Source organism: Equus asinus, chromosome 2, assembly GCF_041296235.1.
Source record: "Equus asinus isolate D_3611 breed Donkey chromosome 2, EquAss-T2T_v2, whole genome shotgun sequence".
Lineage (NCBI taxonomy): Eukaryota > Metazoa > Chordata > Mammalia > Perissodactyla > Equidae > Equus > Equus asinus.
Genome location: NC_091791.1, coordinates 68,814,012 through 68,835,277, shown reverse-complemented (window position 1 = coordinate 68,835,277; position 21,266 = coordinate 68,814,012).

Below are 21,266 nucleotides of genomic sequence, written 5' to 3'. Positions count from 1 at the left end.
AAACTGCGTTTCACAGCCCTTTGTAAGGGATGTTCCCGGTAGGCTGTAAGAGCCCAATGCAGAGCGAGTTGTTTCTTAGCTTCCCAAAGAGCTGGAAGCAAGATGCTTTGGGGACTATCTCTGTCTTTGGAAACAATTCAGCACTTTGTGCCTTGAAGCTCTAGGGCAATGTAGCACACCCACAGCAGAAGTTCTACTTCAGCCAGATCAGGCCTGCAAAGAAACTGCGTTTCACAGCCCTTTGTAAGGGATGTTCCCGGTAGGCTGTAAGAGCCCAATGCAGAACGAGTTGTTTCTTAGCTTCCCAAAGAGCTGGAAGCAAGATGCTTTGGGGACTATCTCTGTCTTTGGAAACAATTCAGCACTTTGTGCCTTGAAGCTCTAGGGCAATGTAGCACACCCACAGCAGAAGTTCTACTTCAGCCAGATCAGGCCTGCAAAGAAACTGCGTTTCACAGCCCTTTGTAAGGGATGTTCCCGGTAGGCTGTAAGAGCCCAATGCAGAACGAGTTGTTTCTTAGCTTCCCAAAGAGCTGGAAGCAAGATGCTTTGGGGACTATCTCTGTCTTTGGAAACAATTCAGCACTTTGTGCCTTGAAGCTCTAGGGCAATGTAGCACACCCACAGCAGAAGTTCTACTTCAGCCAGATCAGGCCGGCAAAGAAACTGCGTTTCACAGCCCTTTGTAAGGGATGTTCCCGGTAGGCTGTAAGAGCCCAATGCAGAACGAGTTGTTTCTTAGCTTCCCAAAGAGCTGGAAGCAAGATGCTTTGGGGACTATCTCTGTCTTTGGAAACAATTCAGCACTTTGTGCCTTGAAGCTCTAGGGCAATGTAGCACACCCAGAGCAGAAGTTCTACTTCAGCCAGATCAGGCCTGCAAAGAAACTGCGTTTCACAGCCCTTTGTAAGGGATGTTCCCGGTAGGCTGTAAGAGCCCAATGCAGAGCGAGTTGTTTCTTAGCTTCCCAAAGAGCTGGAAGCAAGATGCTTTGGGGACTATCTCTGTCTTTGGAAACAATTCAGCACTTTGTGCCTTGAAGCTCTAGGGCAATGTAGCACACCCACAGCAGAAGTTCTACTTCAGCCAGATCAGGCCGGCAAAGAAACTGCGTTTCACAGCCCTTTGTAAGGGATGTTCCCGGTAGGCTGTAAGAACCCAATGCAGAACGAGTTGTTTCTTAGCTTCCCAAAGAGCTGGAAGCAAGATGCTTTGGGGACTATCTCTGTCTTTGGAAACAATTCAGCACTTTGTGCCTTGAAGCTCTAGGGCAATGTAGCACACCCAGAGCAGAAGTTCTACTTCAGCCAGATCAGGCCTGCAAAGAAACTGCGTTTCACAGCCCTTTGTAAGGGATGTTCCCGGTAGGCTGTAAGAGCCCAATGCAGAACGAGTTGTTTCTTAGCTTCCCAAAGAGATGGAAGCAAGATGCTTTGGGGACTATCTCTGTCTTTGGAAACAATTCAGCACTTTGTGCCTTGAAGCTCTAGGGCAATGTAGCACACCCACAGCAGAAGTTCTACTTCAGCCAGATCAGGCCTGCAAAGAAACTGCGTTTCACAGCCCTTTGTAAGGGATGTTCCCGGTAGGCTGTAAGAGCCCAATGCAGAGCGAGTTGTTTCTTAGCTTCCCAAAGAGCTGGAAGCAAGATGCTTTGGGGACTATCTCTGTCTTTGGAAACAATTCAGCACTTTGTGCCTTGAAGCTCTAGGGCAATGTAGCACACCCACAGCAGAAGTTCTACTTCAGCCAGATCAGGCCTGCAAAGAAACTGCGTTTCACAGCCCTTTGTAAGGGATGTTCCCGGTAGGCTGTAAGAGCCCAATGCAGAGCGAGTTGTTTCTTAGCTTCCCAAAGAGCTGGAAGCAAGATGCTTTGGGGACTATCTCTGTCTTTGGAAACAATTCAGCACTTTGTGCCTTGAAGCTCTAGGGCAATGTAGCACACCCACAGCAAAAGTTCTACTTCAGCCAGATCAGGCCGGCAAAGAAACTGCGTTTCACAGCCCTTTGTAAGGGATGTTCCCGGTAGGCTGTAAGAACCCAATGCAGAACGAGTTGTTTCTTAGCTTCCCAAAGAGATGGAAGCAAGATGCTTTGGGGACTATCTCTGTCTTTGGAAACAATTCAGCACTTTGTGCCTTGAAGCTCTAGGGCAATGTAGCACACCCACAGCAGAAGTTCTACTTCAGCCAGATCAGGCCGGCAAAGAAACTGCGTTTCACAGCCCTTTGTAAGGGATGTTCCCGGTAGGCTGTAAGAGCCCAATGCAGAACGAGTTGTTTCTTAGCTTCCCAAAGAGCTGGAAGCAAGATGCTTTGGGGACTATCTCTGTCTTTGGAAACAATTCAGCACTTTGTGCCTTGAAGCTCTAGGGCAATGTAGCACACCCACAGCAGAAGTTCTACTTCAGCCAGATCAGGCCTGCAAAGAAACTGCGTTTCACAGCCCTTTGTAAGGGATGTTCCCGGTAGGCTGTAAGAGCCCAATGCAGAACGAGTTGTTTCTTAGCTTCCCAAAGAGCTGGAAGGAAGATGCTTTGGGGACTATCTCTGTCTTTGGAAACAATTCAGCACTTTGTGCCTTGAAGCTCTAGGGCAATGTAGCACACCCACAGCAGAAGTTCTACTTCAGCCAGATCAGGCCTGCAAAGAAACTGCGTTTCACAGCCCTTTGTAAGGGATGTTCCCGGTAGGCTGTAAGAGCCCAATGCAGAGCGAGTTGTTTCTTAGCTTCCCAAAGAGCTGGAAGCAAGATGCTTTGGGGACTATCTCTGTCTTTGGAAACAATTCAGCACTTTGTGCCTTGAAGCTCTAGGGCAATGTAGCACACCCACAGCAGAAGTTCTACTTCAGCCAGATCAGGCCGGCAAAGAAACTGCGTTTCACAGCCCTTTGTAAGGGATGTTCCCGGTAGGCTGTAAGAACCCAATGCAGAACGAGTTGTTTCTTAGCTTCCCAAAGAGATGGAAGCAAGATGCTTTGGGGACTATCTCTGTCTTTGGAAACAATTCAGCACTTTGTGCCTTGAAGCTCTAGGGCAATGTAGCACACCCAGAGCAGAAGTTCTACTTCAGCCAGATCAGGCCTGCAAAGAAACTGCGTTTCACAGCCCTTTGTAAGGGATGTTCCCGGTAGGCTGTAAGAGCCCAATGCAGAACGAGTTGTTTCTTAGCTTCCCAAAGAGCTGGAAGCAAGATGCTTTCGGGACTATCTCTGTCTTTGGAAACAATTCAGCACTTTGTGCCTTGAAGCTCTAGGGCAATGTAGCACACCCACAGCAGAAGTTCTACTTCAGCCAGATCAGGTTGCAAAGAAACTGCGTTTCACAGCCCTTTGTACGGGATGTTCCCGGTAGGCTGTAAGAGCCCAATGCAGAGCGAGTTGTTTCTTAGCTTCCCAAAGAGCTGGAAGCAAGATGCTTTGGGGACTATCTCTGTCTTTGGAAACAATTCAGCACTTTGTGCCTTGAAGCTCTAGGGCAATGTAGCACACCCACAGCAGAAGTTCTACTTCAGCCAGATCAGGCCTGCAAAGAAACTGCGTTTCACAGCCCTTTGTAAGGGATGTTCCCGGTAGGCTGTAAGAGCCCAATGCAGAACGAGTTGTTTCTTAGCTTCCCAAAGAGCTGGAAGCAAGATGCTTTGGGGACTATCTCTGTCTTTGGAAACAATTCAGCACTTTGTGCCTTGAAGCTCTAGGGCAATGTAGCACACCCACAGCAGAAGTTCTACTTCAGCCAGATCAGGCCTGCAAAGAAACTGCGTTTCACAGCCCTTTGTAAGGGATGTTCCCGGTAGGCTGTAAGAGCCCAATGCAGAACGAGTTGTTTCTTAGCTTCCCAAAGAGCTGGAAGCAAGATGCTTTGGGGACTATCTCTGTCTTTGGAAACAATTCAGCACTTTGTGCCTTGAAGCTCTAGGGCAATGTAGCACACCCACAGCAGAAGTTCTACTTCAGCCAGATCAGGCCTGCAAAGAAACTGCGTTTCACAGCCCTTTGTAAGGGATGTTCCCGGTAGGCTGTAAGAGCCCAATGCAGAACGAGTTGTTTCTTAGCTTCCCAAAGAGCTGGAAGCAAGATGCTTTGGGGACTATCTCTGTCTTTGGAAACAATTCAGCACTTTGTGCCTTGAAGCTCTAGGGCAATGTAGCACACCCACAGCAGAAGTTCTACTTCAGCCAGATCAGGCCTGCAAAGAAACTGCGTTTCACAGCCCTTTGTAAGGGATGTTCCCGGTAGGCTGTAAGAGCCCAATGCAGAGCGAGTTGTTTCTTAGCTTCCCAAAGAGCTGGAAGCAAGATGCTTTGGGGACTATCTCTGTCTTTGGAAACAATTCAGCACTTTGTGCCTTGAAGCTCTAGGGCAATGTAGCACACCCACAGCAGAAGTTCTACTTCAGCCAGATCAGGCCTGCAAAGAAACTGCGTTTCACAGCCCTTTGTAAGGGATGTTCCCGGTAGGCTGTAAGAGCCCAATGCAGAGCGAGTTGTTTCTTAGCTTCCCAAAGAGCTGGAAGCAAGATGCTTTGGGGACTATCTCTGTCTTTGGAAACAATTCAGCACTTTGTGCCTTGAAGCTCTAGGGCAATGTAGCACACCCACAGCAGAAGTTCTACTTCAGCCAGATCAGGCCGGCAAAGAAACTGCGTTTCACAGCCCTTTGTAAGGGATGTTCCCGGTAGGCTGTAAGAGCCCAATGCACAACGAGTTGTTTCTTAGCTTCCGAAAGAGCTGGAAGCAAGATGCTTTGGGGACTATCTCTGTCTTTGGAAACAATTCAGCACTTTGTGCCTTGAAGCTCTAGGGCAATGTAGCACACCCACAGCAGAAGTTCTACTTCAGCCAGATCAGGCCTGCAAAGAGACTGCGTTTCACAGCCCTTTGTAAGGGATGTTCCCGGTAGGCTGTAAGAGCCCAATGCAGAACGAGTTGTTTCTTAGCTTCCCAAAGAGCTGGAAGCAAGATGCTTTGGGGACTATCTCTGTTTTTGGAAACAATTCAGCACTTTGTGCCTTGAAGCTCTAGGGCAATGTAGCACACCCACAGCAGAAGTTCTACTTCAGCCAGATCAGGCCTGCAAAGAAACTGCGTTTCACAGCCCTTTGTAAGGGATGTTCCCGGTAGGCTGTAAGAGCCCAATGCAGAGCGAGTTGTTTCTTAGCTTCCCAAAGAGCTGGAAGCAAGATGCTTTGGGGACTATCTCTGTCTTTGGAAACAATTCAGCACTTTGTGCCTTGAAGCTCTAGGGCAATGTAGCACACCCACAGCAGAAGTTCTACTTCAGCCAGATCAGGCCTGCAAAGAAACTGCGTTTCACAGCCCTTTGTAAGGGATGTTCCCGGTAGGCTGTAAGAGCCCAATGCAGAGCGAGTTGTTTCTTAGCTTCCCAAAGAGCTGGAAGCAAGATGCTTTGGGGACTATCTCTGTCTTTGGAAACAATTCAGCACTTTGTGCCTTGAAGCTCTAGGGCAATGTAGCACACCCACAGCAGAAGTTCTACTTCAGCCAGATCAGGCCTGCAAAGAAACTGCGTTTCACAGCCCTTTGTAAGGGATGTTCCCGGTAGGCTGTAAGAGCCCAATGCAGAACGAGTTGTTTCTTAGCTTCCCAAAGAGCTGGAAGCAAGATGCTTTGGGGACTATCTCTGTCTTTGGAAACAATTCAGCACTTTGTGCCTTGAAGCTCTAGGGCAATGTAGCACACCCACAGCAGAAGTTCTACTTCAGCCAGATCAGGCCGGCAAAGAAACTGCGTTTCACAGCCCTTTGTAAGGGATGTTCCCGGTAGGCTGTAAGAGCCCAATGCAGAGCGAGTTGTTTCTTAGCTTCCCAAAGAGCTGGAAGCAAGATGCTTTGGGGACTATCTCTGTCTTTGGAAACAATTCAGCACTTTGTGCCTTGAAGCTCTAGGGCAATGTAGCACACCCACAGCAGAAGTTCTACTTCAGCCTGATCAGGCCTGCAAAGAAACTGCGTTTCACAGCCCTTTGTAAGGGATGTTCCCGGTAGGCTGTAAGAGCCCAATGCAGAGCGAGTTGTTTCTTAGCTTCCCAAAGAGCTGGAAGCAAGATGCTTTGGGGACTATCTCTGTCTTTGGAAACAATTCAGCACTTTGTGCCTTGAAGCTCTAGGGCAATGTAGCACACCCACAGCAGAAGTTCTACTTCAGCCAGATCAGGCCTGCAAAGAAACTGCGTTTCACAGCCCTTTGTAAGGGATGTTCCCGGTAGGCTGTAAGAGCCCAATGCAGAACGAGTTGTTTCTTAGCTTCCCAAAGAGCTGGAAGCAAGATGCTTTGGGGACTATCTCTGTCTTTGGAAACAATTCAGCACTTTGTGCCTTGAAGCTCTAGGGCAATGTAGCACACCCACAGCAGAAGTTGTACTTCAGCCAGATCAGGCCGGCAAAGAAACTGCGTTTCACAGCCCTTTGTAAGGGATGTTCCCGGTAGGCTGTAAGAGCCCAATGCAGAACGAGTTGTTTCTTAGCTTCCCAAAGAGCTGGAAGCAAGATGCTTTGGGGACTATCTCTGTCTTTGGAAACAATTCAGCACTTTGTGCCTTGAAGCTCTAGGGCAATGTAGCACACCCACAGCAGAAGTTCTACTTCAGCCAGATCAGGCCTGCAAAGAAACTGCGTTTCACAGCCCTTTGTAAGGGATGTTCCCGGTAGGCTGTAAGAGCCCAATGCAGAACGAGTTGTTTCTTAGCTTCCCAAAGAGCTGGAAGGAAGATGCTTTGGGGACTATCTCTGTCTTTGGAAACAATTCAGCACTTTGTGCCTTGAAGCTCTAGGGCAATGTAGCACACCCACAGCAGAAGTTCTACTTCAGCCAGATCAGGCCTGCAAAGAAACTGCGTTTCACAGCCCTTTGTAAGGGATGTTCCCGGTAGGCTGTAAGAGCCCAATGCAGAGCGAGTTGTTTCTTAGCTTCCCAAAGAGCTGGAAGCAAGATGCTTTGGGGACTATCTCTGTCTTTGGAAACAATTCAGCACTTTGTGCCTTGAAGCTCTAGGGCAATGTAGCACACCCAGAGCAGAAGTTCTACTTCAGCCAGATCAGGCCTGCAAAGAAACTGCGTTTCACAGCCCTTTGTAAGGGATGTTCCCGGTAGGCTGTAAGAGCCCAATGCAGAACGAGTTGTTTCTTAGCTTCCCAAAGAGATGGAAGCAAGATGCTTTGGGGACTATCTCTGTCTTTGGAAACAATTCAGCACTTTGTGCCTTGAAGCTCTAGGGCAATGTAGCACACCCAGAGCAGAAGTTCTACTTCAGCCAGATCAGGCCTGCAAAGAAACTGCGTTTCACAGCCCTTTGTAAGGGATGTTCCCGGTAGGCTGTAAGAGCCCAATGCAGAACGAGTTGTTTCTTAGCTTCCCAAAGAGCTGGAAGCAAGATGCTTTGGGGACTATCTCTGTCTTTGGAAACAATTCAGCACTTTGTGCCTTGAAGCTCTAGGGCAATGTAGCACACCCAGAGCAGAAGTTCTACTTCAGCCAGATCAGGCCTGCAAAGAAACTGCGTTTCACAGCCCTTTGTAAGGGATGTTCCCGGTAGGCTGTAAGAGCCCAATGCAGAGCGAGTTGTTTCTTAGCTTCCCAAAGAGCTGGAAGCAAGATGCTTTGGGGACTATCTCTGTCTTTGGAAACAATTCAGCACTTTGTGCCTTGAAGCTCTAGGGCAATGTAGCACACCCACAGCAGAAGTTCTACTTCAGCCAGATCAGGCCTGCAAAGAAACTGCGTTTCACAGCCCTTTGTAAGGGATGTTCCCGGTAGGCTGTAAGAGCCCAATGCAGAACGAGTTGTTTCTTAGCTTCCCAAAGAGCTGGAAGCAAGATGCTTTGGGGACTATCTCTGTCTTTGGAAACAATTCAGCACTTTGTGCCTTGAAGCTCTAGGGCAATGTAGCACACCCACAGCAGAAGTTCTACTTCAGCCAGATCAGGCCTGCAAAGAAACTGCGTTTCACAGCCCTTTGTAAGGGATGTTCCCGGTAGGCTGTAAGAGCCCAATGCAGAACGAGTTGTTTCTTAGCTTCCCAAAGAGCTGGAAGCAAGATGCTTTGGGGACTATCTCTGTCTTTGGAAACAATTCAGCACTTTGTGCCTTGAAGCTCTAGGGCAATGTAGCACACCCACAGCAGAAGTTCTACTTCAGCCAGATCAGGCCTGCAAAGAAACTGCGTTTCACAGCCCTTTGTAAGGGATGTTCCCGGTAGGCTGTAAGAGCCCAATGCAGAACGAGTTGTTTCTTAGCTTCCCAAAGAGCTGGAAGGAAGATGCTTTGGGGACTATCTCTGTCTTTGGAAACAATTCAGCACTTTGTGCCTTGAAGCTCTAGGGCAATGTAGCACACCCACAGCAGAAGTTCTACTTCAGCCAGATCAGGTTGCAAAGAAACTGCGTTTCACAGCCCTTTGTAAGGGATGTTCCCGGTAGGCTGTAAGAGCCCAATGCAGAGCGAGTTGTTTCTTAGCTTCCCAAAGAGCTGGAAGCAAGATGCTTTGGGGACTATCTCTGTCTTTGGAAACAATTCAGCACTTTGTTCCTTGAAGCTCTAGGGCAATGTAGCACACCCACAGCAGAAGTTCTACTTCAGCCAGATCAGGCCTTCAAAGAAACTGCGTTTCACAGCCCTTTGTAAGGGATGTTCCCGGTAGGCTGTAAGAGCCCAATGCAGAACGAGTTGTTTCTTAGCTTCCCAAAGAGCTGGAAGGAAGATGCTTTGGGGACTATCTCTGTCTTTGGAAACAATTCAGCACTTTGTGCCTTGAAGCTCTAGGGCAATGTAGCACACCCACAGCAGCAGTTCTACTTCAGCCAGATCAGGCCTGCAAAGAAACTGCGTTTCACAGCCCTTTGTAAGGGATGTTCCCGGTAGGCTGTAAGAGCCCAATGCAGAGCGAGTTGTTTCTTAGCTTCCCAAAGAGCTGGAAGCAAGATGCTTTGGGGACTATCTCTGTCTTTGGAAACAATTCAGCACTTTGTGCCTTGAAGCTCTAGGGCAATGTAGCACACCCACAGCAGAAGTTCTACTTCAGCCAGATCAGGCCGGCAAAGAAACTGCGTTTCACAGCCCTTTGTAAGGGATGTTCCCGGTAGGCTGTAAGAACCCAATGCAGAACGAGTTGTTTCTTAGCTTCCCAAAGAGATGGAAGCAAGATGCTTTGGGGACTATCTCTGTCTTTGGAAACAATTCAGCACTTTGTGCCTTGAAGCTCTAGGGCAATGTAGCACACCCACAGCAGAAGTTCTACTTCAGCCAGATCAGGCCTGCAAAGAAACTGCGTTTCACAGCCCTTTGTAAGGGATGTTCCCGGTAGGCTGTAAGAGCCCAATGCAGAACGAGTTGTTTCTTAGCTTCCCAAAGAGCTGGAAGGAAGATGCTTTGGGGACTATCTCTGTCTTTGGAAACAATTCAGCACTTTGTGCCTTGAAGCTCTAGGGCAATGTAGCACACCCACAGCAGAAGTTCTACTTCAGCCAGATCAGGCCTGCAAAGAAACTGCGTTTCACAGCCCTTTGTAAGGGATGTTCCCGGTAGGCTGTAAGAGCCCAATGCAGAGCGAGTTGTTTCTTAGCTTCCCAAAGAGCTGGAAGCAAGATGCTTTGGGGACTATCTCTGTCTTTGGAAACAATTCAGCACTTTGTGCCTTGAAGCTCTAGGGCAATGTAGCACACCCACAGCAGAAGTTCTACTTCAGCCAGATCAGGCCGGCAAAGAAACTGCGTTTCACAGCCCTTTGTAAGGGATGTTCCCGGTAGGCTGTAAGAACCCAATGCAGAACGAGTTGTTTCTTAGCTTCCCAAAGAGATGGAAGCAAGATGCTTTGGGGACTATCTCTGTCTTTGGAAACAATTCAGCACTTTGTGCCTTGAAGCTCTAGGGCAATGTAGCACACCCAGAGCAGAAGTTCTACTTCAGCCAGATCAGGCCTGCAAAGAAACTGCGTTTCACAGCCCTTTGTAAGGGATGTTCCCGGTAGGCTGTAAGAGCCCAATGCAGAACGAGTTGTTTCTTAGCTTCCCAAAGAGCTGGAAGCAAGATGCTTTGGGGACTATCTCTGTCTTTGGAAACAATTCAGCACTTTGTGCCTTGAAGCTCTAGGGCAATGTAGCACACCCACAGCAGAAGTTCTACTTCAGCCAGATCAGGCCTGCAAAGAAACTGCGTTTCACAGCCCTTTGTAAGGGATGTTCCCGGTAGGCTGTAAGAGCCCAATGCAGAACGAGTTGTTTCTTAGCTTCCCAAAGAGCTGGAAGCAAGATGCTTTGGGGACTATCTCTGTCTTTGGAAACAATTCAGCACTTTGTGCCTTGAAGCTCTAGGGCAATGTAGCACACCCACAGCAGAAGTTCTACTTCAGCCAGATCAGGCCTGCAAAGAAACTGCGTTTCACAGCCCTTTGTAAGGGATGTTCCCGGTAGGCTGTAAGAGCCCAATGCAGAACGAGTTGTTTCTTAGCTTCCCAAAGAGCTGGAAGCAAGATGCTTTGGGGACTATCTCTGTCTTTGGAAACAATTCAGCACTTTGTGCCTTGAAGCTCTAGGGCAATGTAGCACACCCAGAGCAGAAGTTCTACTTCAGCCAGATCAGGCCTGCAAAGAAACTGCGTTTCACAGCCCTTTGTAAGGGATGTTCCCGGTAGGCTGTAAGAGCCCAATGCAGAGCGAGTTGTTTCTTAGCTTCCCAAAGAGCTGGAAGCAAGATGCTTTGGGGACTATCTCTGTCTTTGGAAACAATTCAGCACTTTGTGCCTTGAAGCTCTAGGGCAATGTAGCACACCCACAGCAGAAGTTCTACTTCAGCCAGATCAGGCCTGCAAAGAAACTGCGTTTCACAGCCCTTTGTAAGGGATGTTCCCGGTAGGCTGTAAGAGCCCAATGCAGAACGAGTTGTTTCTTAGCTTCCCAAAGAGCTGGAAGCAAGATGCTTTGGGGACTATCTCTGTCTTTGGAAACAATTCAGCACTTTGTGCCTTGAAGCTCTAGGGCAATGTAGCACACCCAGAGCAGAAGTTCTACTTCAGCCAGATCAGGCCTGCAAAGAAACTGCGTTTCACAGCCCTTTGTAAGGGATGTTCCCGGTAGGCTGTAAGAGCCCAATGCAGAGCGAGTTGTTTCTTAGCTTCCCAAAGAGCTGGAAGCAAGATGCTTTGGGGACTATCTCTGTCTTTGGAAACAATTCAGCACTTTGTGCCTTGAAGCTCTAGGGCAATGTAGCACACCCACAGCAGAACTTCTACTTCAGCCAGATCAGGCCTGCAAAGAAACTGCGTTTCACAGCCCTTTGTAAGGGATGTTCCCGGTAGGCTGTAAGAGCCCAATGCAGAACGAGTTGTTTCTTAGCTTCCCAAAGAGCTGGAAGCAAGATGCTTTGGGGACTATCTCTGTCTTTGGAAACAATTCAGCACTTTGTGCCTTGAAGCTCTAGGGCAATGTAGCACACCCAGAGCAGAAGTTCTACTTCAGCCAGATCAGGCCTGCAAAGAAACTGCGTTTCACAGCCCTTTGTAAGGGATGTTCCCGGTAGGCTGTAAGAGCCCAATGCAGAACGAGTTGTTTCTTAGCTTCCCAAAGAGCTGGAAGCAAGATGCTTTGGGGACTATCTCTGTCTTTGGAAACAATTCAGCACTTTGTGAATTGAAGCTCTAGGGCAATGTAGCACACCCACAGCAGAAGTTCTACTTCAGCCAGATCAGGCCTGCAAAGAAACTGCGTTTCACAGCCCTTTGTAAGGGATGTTCCCGGTAGGCTGTAAGAGCCCAATGCAGAACGAGTTGTTTCTTAGCTTCCGAAAGAGCTGGAAGCAAGATGCTTTGGGGACTATCTCTGTCTTTGGAATCAATTCAGCACTTTGTGCCTTGAAGCTCTAGGGCAATGTAGCACACCCACAGCAGAAGTTCTACTTCAGCCAGATCAGGCCTGCAAAGAAACTGCGTTTCACAGCCCTTTGTAAGGGATGTTCCCGGTAGGCTGTAAGAGCCCAATGCAGAACGAGTTGTTTCTTAGCTTCCCAAAGAGCTGGAAGCAAGATGCTTTGGGGACTATCTCTGTCTTTGGAAACAATTCAGCACTTTGTGCCTTGAAGCTCTAGGGCAATGTAGCACACCCACAGCAGAAGTTCTACTTCAGCCAGATCAGGTTGCAAAGAAACTGCGTTTCACAGCCCTTTGTAAGGGATGTTCCCGGTAGGCTGTAAGAGCCCAATGCAGAGCGAGTTGTTTCTTAGCTTCCCAAAGAGCTGGAAGCAAGATGCTTTGGGGACTATCTCTGTCTTTGGAAACAATTCAGCACTTTGTGCCTTGAAGCTCTAGGGCAATGTAGCACACCCAGAGCAGAAGTTCTACTTCAGCCAGATCAGGCCTGCAAAGAAACTGCGTTTCACAGCCCTTTGTAAGGGATGTTCCCGGTAGGCTGTAAGAGCCCAATGCAGAACGAGTTGTTTCTTAGCTTCCCAAAGAGCTGGAAGGAAGATGCTTTGGGGACTATCTCTGTCTTTGGAAACAATTCAGCACTGTGTGCCTTGAAGCTCTAGGGCAATGTAGCACACCCACAGCAGAAGTTCTACTTCAGCCAGATCAGGTTGCAAAGAAACTGCGTTTCACAGCCCTTTGTAAGGTATGTTCCCGGTAGGCTGTAAGAGCCCAATGCAGAGCGAGTTGTTTCTTAGCTTCCCAAAGAGCTGGAAGCAAGATGCTTTGGGGACTATCTCTGTCTTTGGAAACAATTCAGCACTTTGTGCCTTGAAGCTCTAGGGCAATGTAGCACACCCACAGCAGAAGTTCTACTTCAGCCAGATCAGGCCTGCAAAGAAACTGCGTTTCACAGCCCTTTGTAAGGGATGTTCCCGGTAGGCTGTAAGAGCCCAATGCAGAACGAGTTGTTTCTTAGCTTCCCAAAGAGCTGGAAGGAAGATGCTTTGGGGACTATCTCTGTCTTTGGAAACAATTCAGCACTTTGTGCCTTGAAGCTCTAGGGCAATGTAGCACACCAACAGCAGAAGTTCTACTTCAGCCAGATCAGGCCTGCAAAGAAACTGCGTTTCACAGCCCTTTGTAAGGGATGTTCCCGGTAGGCTGTAAGAGCCCAATGCAGAGCGAGTTGTTTCTTAGCTTCCCAAAGAGCTGGAAGCAAGATGCTTTGGGGACTATCTCTGTCTTTGGAAACAATTCAGCACTTTGTGCCTTGAAGCTCTAGGGCAATGTAGCACACCCACAGCAGAAGTTCTACTTCAGCCAGATCAGGCCTGCAAAGAAACTGCGTTTCACAGCCCTTTGTAAGGGATGTTCCCGGTAGGCTGTAAGAGCCCAATGCAGAGCGAGTTGTTTCTTAGCTTCCCAAAGAGCTGGAAGCAAGATGCTTTGGGGACTATCTCTGTCTTTGGAAACAATTCAGCACTTTGTGCCTTGAAGCTCTAGGGCAATGTAGCACACCCAGAGCAGAAGTTCTACTTCAGCCAGATCAGGCCTGCAAAGAAACTGCGTTTCACAGCCCTTTGTAAGGGATGTTCCCGGTAGGCTGTAAGAGCCCAATGCAGAACGAGTTGTTTCTTAGCTTCCCAAAGAGCTGGAAGCAAGATGCTTTGGGGACTATCTCTGTCTTTGGAAACAATTCAGCACTTTGTGCCTTGAAGCTCTAGGGCAATGTAGCACACCCAGAGCAGAAGTTCTACTTCAGCCAGATCAGGCCTGCAAAGAAACTGCGTTTCACAGCCCTTTGTAAGGGATGTTCCCGGTAGGCTGTAAGAGCCCAATGCAGAGCGAGTTGTTTCTTAGCTTCCCAAAGAGCTGGAAGCAAGATGCTTTGGGGACTATCTCTGTCTTTGGAAACAATTCAGCACTTTGTGCCTTGAAGCTCTAGGGCAATGTAGCACACCCACAGCAGAAGTTCTACTTCAGCCAGATCAGGCCTGCAAAGAAACTGCGTTTCACAGCCCTTTGTAAGGGATGTTCCCGGTAGGCTGTAAGAGCCCAATGCAGAACGAGTTGTTTCTTAGCTTCCCAAAGAGCTGGAAGCAAGATGCTTTGGGGACTATCTCTGTCTTTGGAAACAATTCAGCACTTTGTGCCTTGAAGCTCTAGGGCAATGTAGCACACCCAGAGCAGAAGTTCTACTTCAGCCAGATCAGGCCTGCAAAGAAACTGCGTTTCACAGCCCTTTGTAAGGGATGTTCCCGGTAGGCTGTAAGAGCCCAATGCAGAACGAGTTGTTTCTTAGCTTCCCAAAGAGCTGGAAGCAAGATGCTTTGGGGACTATCTCTGTCTTTGGAAACAATTCAGCACTTTGTGCCTTGAAGCTCTAGGGCAATGTAGCACACCCACAGCAGAAGTTCTACTTCAGCCAGATCAGGCCTGCAAAGAAACTGCGTTTCACAGCCCTTTGTAAGGGATGTTCCCGGTAGGCTGTAAGAGCCCAATGCAGAACGAGTTGTTTCTTAGCTTCCGAAAGAGCTGGAAGCAAGATGCTTTGGGGACTATCTCTGTCTTTGGAAACAATTCAGCACTTTGTGCCTTGAAGCTCTAGGGCAATGTAGCACACCCACAGCAGAAGTTCTACTTCAGCCAGATCAGGCCTGCAAAGAAACTGCGTTTCACAGCCCTTTGTAAGGGATGTTCCCGGTAGGCTGTAAGAGCCCAATGCAGAGCGAGTTGTTTCTTAGCTTCCCAAAGAGCTGGAAGCAAGATGCTTTGGGGACTATCTCTGTCTTTGGAAACAATTCAGCACTTTGTGCCTTGAAGCTCTAGGGCAATGTAGCACACCCACAGCAGAAGTTCTACTTCAGCCAGATCAGGTTGCAAAGAAACTGCGTTTCACAGCCCTTTGTAAGGGATGTTCCCGGTAGGCTGTAAGAGCCCAATGCAGAGCGAGTTGTTTCTTAGCTTCCCAAAGAGCTGGAAGCAAGATGCTTTGGGGACTATCTCTGTCTTTGGAAACAATTCAGCACTTTGTGCCTTGAAGATCTAGGGCAATGTAGCACACCCACAGCAGAAGTTCTACTTCAGCCAGATCAGGCCTGCAAAGAAACTGCGTTTCACAGCCCTTTGTAAGGGATGTTCCCGGTAGGCTGTAAGAGCCCAATGCAGAACGAGTTGTTTCTTAGCTTCCCAAAGAGCTGGAAGGAAGATGCTTTGGGGACTATCTCTGTCTTTGGAAACAATTCAGCACTTTGTGCCTTGAAGCTCTAGGGCAATGTAGCACACCCACAGCAGAAGTTCTACTTCAGCCAGATCAGGTTGCAAAGAAACTGCGTTTCACAGCCCTTTGTAAGGGATGTTCCCGGTAGGCTGTAAGAGCCCAATGCAGAGCGAGTTGTTTCTTAGCTTCCCAAAGAGCTGGAAGCAAGATGCTTTGGGGACTATCTCTGTCTTTGGAAACAATTCAGCACTTTGTGCCTTGAAGCTCTAGGGCAATGTAGCACACCCACAGCAGAAGTTCTACTTCAGCCAGATCAGGCCTGCAAAGAAACTGCGTTTCACAGCCCTTTGTAAGGGATGTTCCCGGTAGGCTGTAAGAGCCCAATGCAGAACGAGTTGTTTCTTAGCTTCCCAAAGAGCTGGAAGGAAGATGCTTTGGGGACTATCTCTGTCTTTGGAAACAATTCAGCACTTTGTGCCTTGAAGCTCTAGGGCAATGTAGCACACCCACAGCAGAAGTTCTACTTCAGCCAGATCAGGCCTGCAAAGAAACTGCGTTTCACAGCCCTTTGTAAGGGATGTTCCCGGTAGGCTGTAAGAGCCCAATGCAGAGCGAGTTGTTTCTTAGCTTCCCAAAGAGCTGGAAGCAAGATGCTTTGGGGACTATCTCTGTCTTTGGAAACAATTCAGCACTTTGTGCCTTGAAGCTCTAGGGCAATGTAGCACACCCACAGCAGAAGTTCTACTTCAGCCAGATCAGGCCGGCAAAGAAACTGCGTTTCACAGCCCTTTGTAAGGGATGTTCCCGGTAGGCTGTAAGAACCCAATGCAGAACGAGTTGTTTCTTAGCTTCCCAAAGAGCTGGAAGCAAGATGCTTTGGGGACTATCTCTGTCTTTGGAAACAATTCAGCACTTTGTGCCTTGAAGCTCTAGGGCAATGTAGCACACCCAGAGCAGAAGTTCTACTTCAGCCAGATCAGGCCTGCAAAGAAACTGCGTTTCACAGCCCTTTGTAAGGGATGTTCCCGGTAGGCTGTAAGAGCCCAATGCAGAACGAGTTGTTTCTTAGCTTCCCAAAGAGCTGGAAGCAAGATGCTTTGGGGACTATCTCTGTCTTTGGAAACAATTCAGCACTTTGTGCCTTGAAGCTCTAGGGCAATGTAGCACACCCACAGCAGAAGTTCTACTTCAGCCAGATCAGGCCTGCAAAGAAACTGCGTTTCACAGCCCTTTGTAAGGGATGTTCCCGGTAGGCTGTAAGAGCCCAATGCAGAGCGAGTTGTTTCTTAGCTTCCCAAAGAGCTGGAAGCAAGATGCTTTGGGGACTATCTCTGTCTTTGGAAACAATTCAGCACTTTGTGCCTTGAAGCTCTAGGGCAATGTAGCACACCCACAGCAGAAGTTCTACTTCAGCCAGATCAGGCCTGCAAAGAAACTGCGTTTCACAGCCCTTTGTAAGGGATGTTCCCGGTAGGCTGTAAGAGCCCAATGCAGAACGAGTTGTTTCTTAGCTTCCCAAAGAGCTGGAAGCAAGATGCTTTGGGGACTATCTCTGTCTTTGGAAACAATTCAGCACTTTGTGCCTTGAAGCTCTAGGGCAATGTAGCACACCCACAGCAGAAGTTCTACTTCAGCCAGATCAGGCCTGCAAAGAAACTGCGTTTCACAGCCCTTTGTAAGGGATGTTCCCGGTAGGCTGTAAGAGCCCAATGCAGAACGAGTTGTTTCTTAGCTTCCCAAAGAGCTGGAAGGAAGATGCTTTGGGGACTATCTCTGTCTTTGGAAACAATTCAGCACTTTGTGCCTTGAAGCTCTAGGGCAATGTAGCACACCCACAGCAGAAGTTCTACTTCAGCCAGATCAGGCCTGCAAAGAAACTGCGTTTCACAGCCCTTTGTAAGGGATGTTCCCGGTAGGCTGTAAGAGCCCAATGCAGAACGAGTTGTTTCTTAGCTTCCCAAAGAGCTGGAAGCAAGATGCTTTGGGGACTATCTCTGTCTTTGGAAACAATTCAGCACTTTGTGCCTTGAAGCTCTAGGGCAATGTAGCACACCCACAGCAGAAGTTCTACTTCAGCCAGATCAGGCCTGCAAAGAAACTGCGTTTCACAGCCCTTTGTAAGGGATGTTCCCGGTAGGCTGTAAGAGCCCAATGCAGAGCGAGTTGTTTCTTAGCTTCCCAAAGAGCTGGAAGCAAGATGCTTTGGGGACTATCTCTGTCTTTGGAAACAATTCAGCACTTTGTGCCTTGAAGCTCTAGGGCAATGTAGCACACCCACAGCAGAAGTTCTACTTCAGCCAGATCAGGCCTGCAAAGAAACTGCGTTTCACAGCCCTTTGTAAGGGATGTTCCCGGTAGGCTGTAAGAGCCCAAAGCAGAACGAGTTGTTTCTTAGCTTCCCAAAGAGCTGGAAGCAAGATGCTTTGGGGACTATCTCTGTCTTTGGAAACAATTCAGCACTTTGTGCCTTGAAGCTCTAGGGCAATGTAGCACACCCACAGCAGAAGTTCTACTTCAGCCAGATCAGGCCTGCAAAGAAACTGCGTTTCACAGCCCTTTGTAAGGGATGTTCCCGGTAGGCTGTAAGAGCCCAATGCAGAGCGAGTTGTTTCTTAGCTTCCCAAAGAGCTGGAAGCAAGATGCTTTGGGGACTATCTCTGTCTTTGGAAACAATTCAGCACTTTGTGCCTTGAAGCTCTAGGGCAATGTAGCACACCCAGAGCAGAAGTTCTACTTCAGCCAGATCAGGCCTGCAAAGAAACTGCGTTTCACAGCCCTTTGTAAGGGATGTTCCCGGTAGGCTGTAAGAGCCCAATGCAGAACGAGTTGTTTCTTAGCTTCCCAAAGAGCTGGAAGCAAGATGCTTTGGGGACTATCTCTGTCTTTGGAAACAATTCAGCACTTTGTGCCTTGAAGCTCTAGGGCAATGTAGCACACCCACAGCAGAAGTTCTACTTCAGCCAGATCAGGCCTGCAAAGAAACTGCGTTTCACAGCCCTTTGTAAGGGATGTTCCCGGTAGGCTGTAAGAGCCCAATGCAGAACGAGTTGTTTCTTAGCCTCCCAAAGAGCTGGAAGCAAGATGCTTTGGGGACTATCTCTGTCTTTGGAAACAATTCAGCACTTTGTGCCTTGAAGCTCTAGGGCAATGTAGCACACCCACAGCAGAAGTTCTACTTCAGCCAGATCAGGCCTGCAAAGAAACTGCGTTTCACAGCCCTTTGTAAGGGATGTTCCCGGTAGGCTGTAAGAGCCCAATGCAGAGCGAGTTGTTTCTTAGCTTCCCAAAGAGCTGGAAGCAAGATGCTTTGGGGACTATCTCTGTCTTTGGAAACAATTCAGCACTTTGTGCCTTGAAGCTCTAGGGCAATGTAGCACACCCACAGCAGAAGTTCTACTTCAGCCAGATCAGGCCGGCAAAGAAACTGCGTTTCACAGCCCTTTGTAAGGGATGTTCCCGGTAGGCTGTAAGAACCCAATGCAGAACGAGTTGTTTCTTAGCTTCCCAAAGAGATGGAAGCAAGATGCTTTGGGGACTATCTCTGTCTTTGGAAACAATTCAGCACTTTGTGCCTTGAAGCTCTAGGGCAATGTAGCACACCCACAGCAGAAGTTCTACTTCAGCCAGATCAGGCCTGCAAAGAAACTGCGTTTCACAGCCCTTTGTAAGGGATGTTCCCGGTAGGCTGTAAGAGCCCAATGCAGAACGAGTTGTTTCTTAGCTTCCCAAAGAGCTGGAAGGAAGATGCTTTGGGGACTATCTCTGTCTTTGGAAACAATTCAGCACTTTGTGCCTTGAAGCTCTAGGGCAATGTAGCACACCCACAGCAGAAGTTCTACTTCAGCCAGATCAGGCCTGCAAAGAAACTGCGTTTCACAGCCCTTTGTAAGGGATGTTCCCGGTAGGCTGTAAGAGCCCAATGCAGAGCGAGTTGTTTCTTAGCTTCCCAAAGAGCTGGAAGCAAGATGCTTTGGGGACTATCTCTGTCTTTGGAAACAATTCAGCACTTTGTGCCTTGAAGCTCTAGGGCAATGTAGCACACCCACAGCAGAAGTTCTACTTCAGCCAGATCAGGCCGGCAAAGAAACTGCGTTTCACAGCCCTTTGTAAGGGATGTTCCCGGTAGGCTGTAAGAACCCAATGCAGAACGAGTTGTTTCTTAGCTTCCCAAAGAGATGGAAGCAAGATGCTTTGGGGACTATCTCTGTCTATGGAAACAATTCAGCACTTTGTGCCTTGAAGCTCTAGGGCAATGTAGCACACCCAGAGCAGAAGTTCTACTTCAGCCAGATCAGGCCTGCAAAGAAACTGCGTTTCACAGCCCTTTGTAAGGGATGTTCCCGGTAGGCTGTAAGAGCCCAATGCAGAACGAGTTGTTTCTTAGCTTCCCAAAGAGCTGGAAGCAAGATGCTTTGGGGACTATCTCTGTCTTTGGAAACAATTCAGCACTTTGTGCCTTGAAGCTCTAGGGCAATGTAGCACACCCACAGCAGAAGTTCTACTTCAGCCAGATCAGGCCTGCAAAGAAACTGCGTTTCACAGCCCTTTGTAAAGGATGTTCCCGGTAGGCTGTAAGAGCCCAATGCAGAACGAGTTGTTTCTTAGCTTCCCAAAGAGCTGGAAGCAAGATGCTTTGGGGACTATCTCTGTCTTTGGAAACAATTCAGCACTTTGTGCCTTGAAGCTCTAGGGCAATGTAGCACACCCAGAGCAGAAGTTCTACTTCAGCCAGATCAGGCCTGCAAAGAAACTGCGTTTCACAGCCCTTTGTAAGGGATGTTCCCGGTAGGCTGTAAGAGCCCAATGCAGAACGAGTTGTTTCTTAGCTTCCCAAAGAGCTGGAAGCAAGATGCTTTGGGGACTATCTCTGTCTTTGGAAACAATTCAGCACTTTGTGCCTTGAAGCTCTAGGGCAATGTAGCACACCCACAGCAGAAGTTCTACTTCAGCCAGATCAGGCCTGCAAAGAAACTGCGTTTCACAGCCCTTTGTAAGGGATGTTCCCGGTAGGCTGTAAGAGCCCAATGCAGAACGAGTTGTTTCTTAGCTTCCCAAAGAGCTGGAAGCAAGATGCTTTGGGGACTATCTCTGTCTTTGGAAACAATTCAGCACTTTGTGCCTTGAAGCTCTAGGGCAATGTAGCACACCCACAGCAGAAGTTCTACTTCAGCCAGATCAGGCCTGCAAAGAAACTGCGTTTCACAGCCCTTTGTAAGGGATGTTCCCGGTAGGCTGTAAGAGCCCAATGCAGAGCGAGTTGTTTCTTAGCTTCCCAAAGAGCTGGAAGCAAGATGCTTTGGGGACTATCTCTGTCTTTGGAAACAATTCAGCACTTTGTGCCTTGAAGCTCTAGGGCAATGTAGCACACCCACAGCAGAAGTTCTACTTCAGCCAGATCAGGCCGGCAAAGAAACTGCGTTTCACAGCCCTTTGTAAGGGATGTTCCCGGTAGGCTGTAAGAACCCAATGCAGAACGAGTTGTTTCTTAGCTTCCCAAAGAGATGGAAGCAAGATGCTTTGGGGACTATCTCTGTCTTTGGAAACAATTCAGCACTTTGTGCCTTGAAGCTCTAGGGCAATGTAGCACACCCAGAGCAGAAGTTCTACTTCAGCCAGATCAGGCCTGCAAAGAAACTGCGTTTCACAGCCCTTTGTAAGGGATGTTCCCGGTAGGCTGTAAGAGCCCAATGCAGAACGAGTTGTTTCTTAGCTTCCCAAAGAGCTGGAAGCAAGATGCTTTGGGGACTATCTCTGTCTTTGGAAACAATTCAGCACTTTGTGCCTTGAAGCTCTAGGGCAATGTAGCACACCCACAGCAGAAGTTCTACTTCAGCCAGATCAGGCCTGCAAAGAAACTGCGTTTCACAGCCCTTTGTAAGGGATGTTCCCGGTAGGCTGTAAGAGCCCAATGCAGAACGAGTTGTTTCTTAGCTTCCCAAAGAGCTGGAAGCAAGATGCTTTGGGGACTATCTCTGTCTTTGGAAACAATTCAGCACTTTGTGCCTTGAAGCTCTAGGGCAATGTAGCACACCCAGAGCAGAAGTTCTACTTCAGCCAGATCAGGCCTGCAAAGAAACTGCGTTTCACAGCCCTTTGTAAGGGATGTTCCCGGTAGGCTGTAAGAGCCCA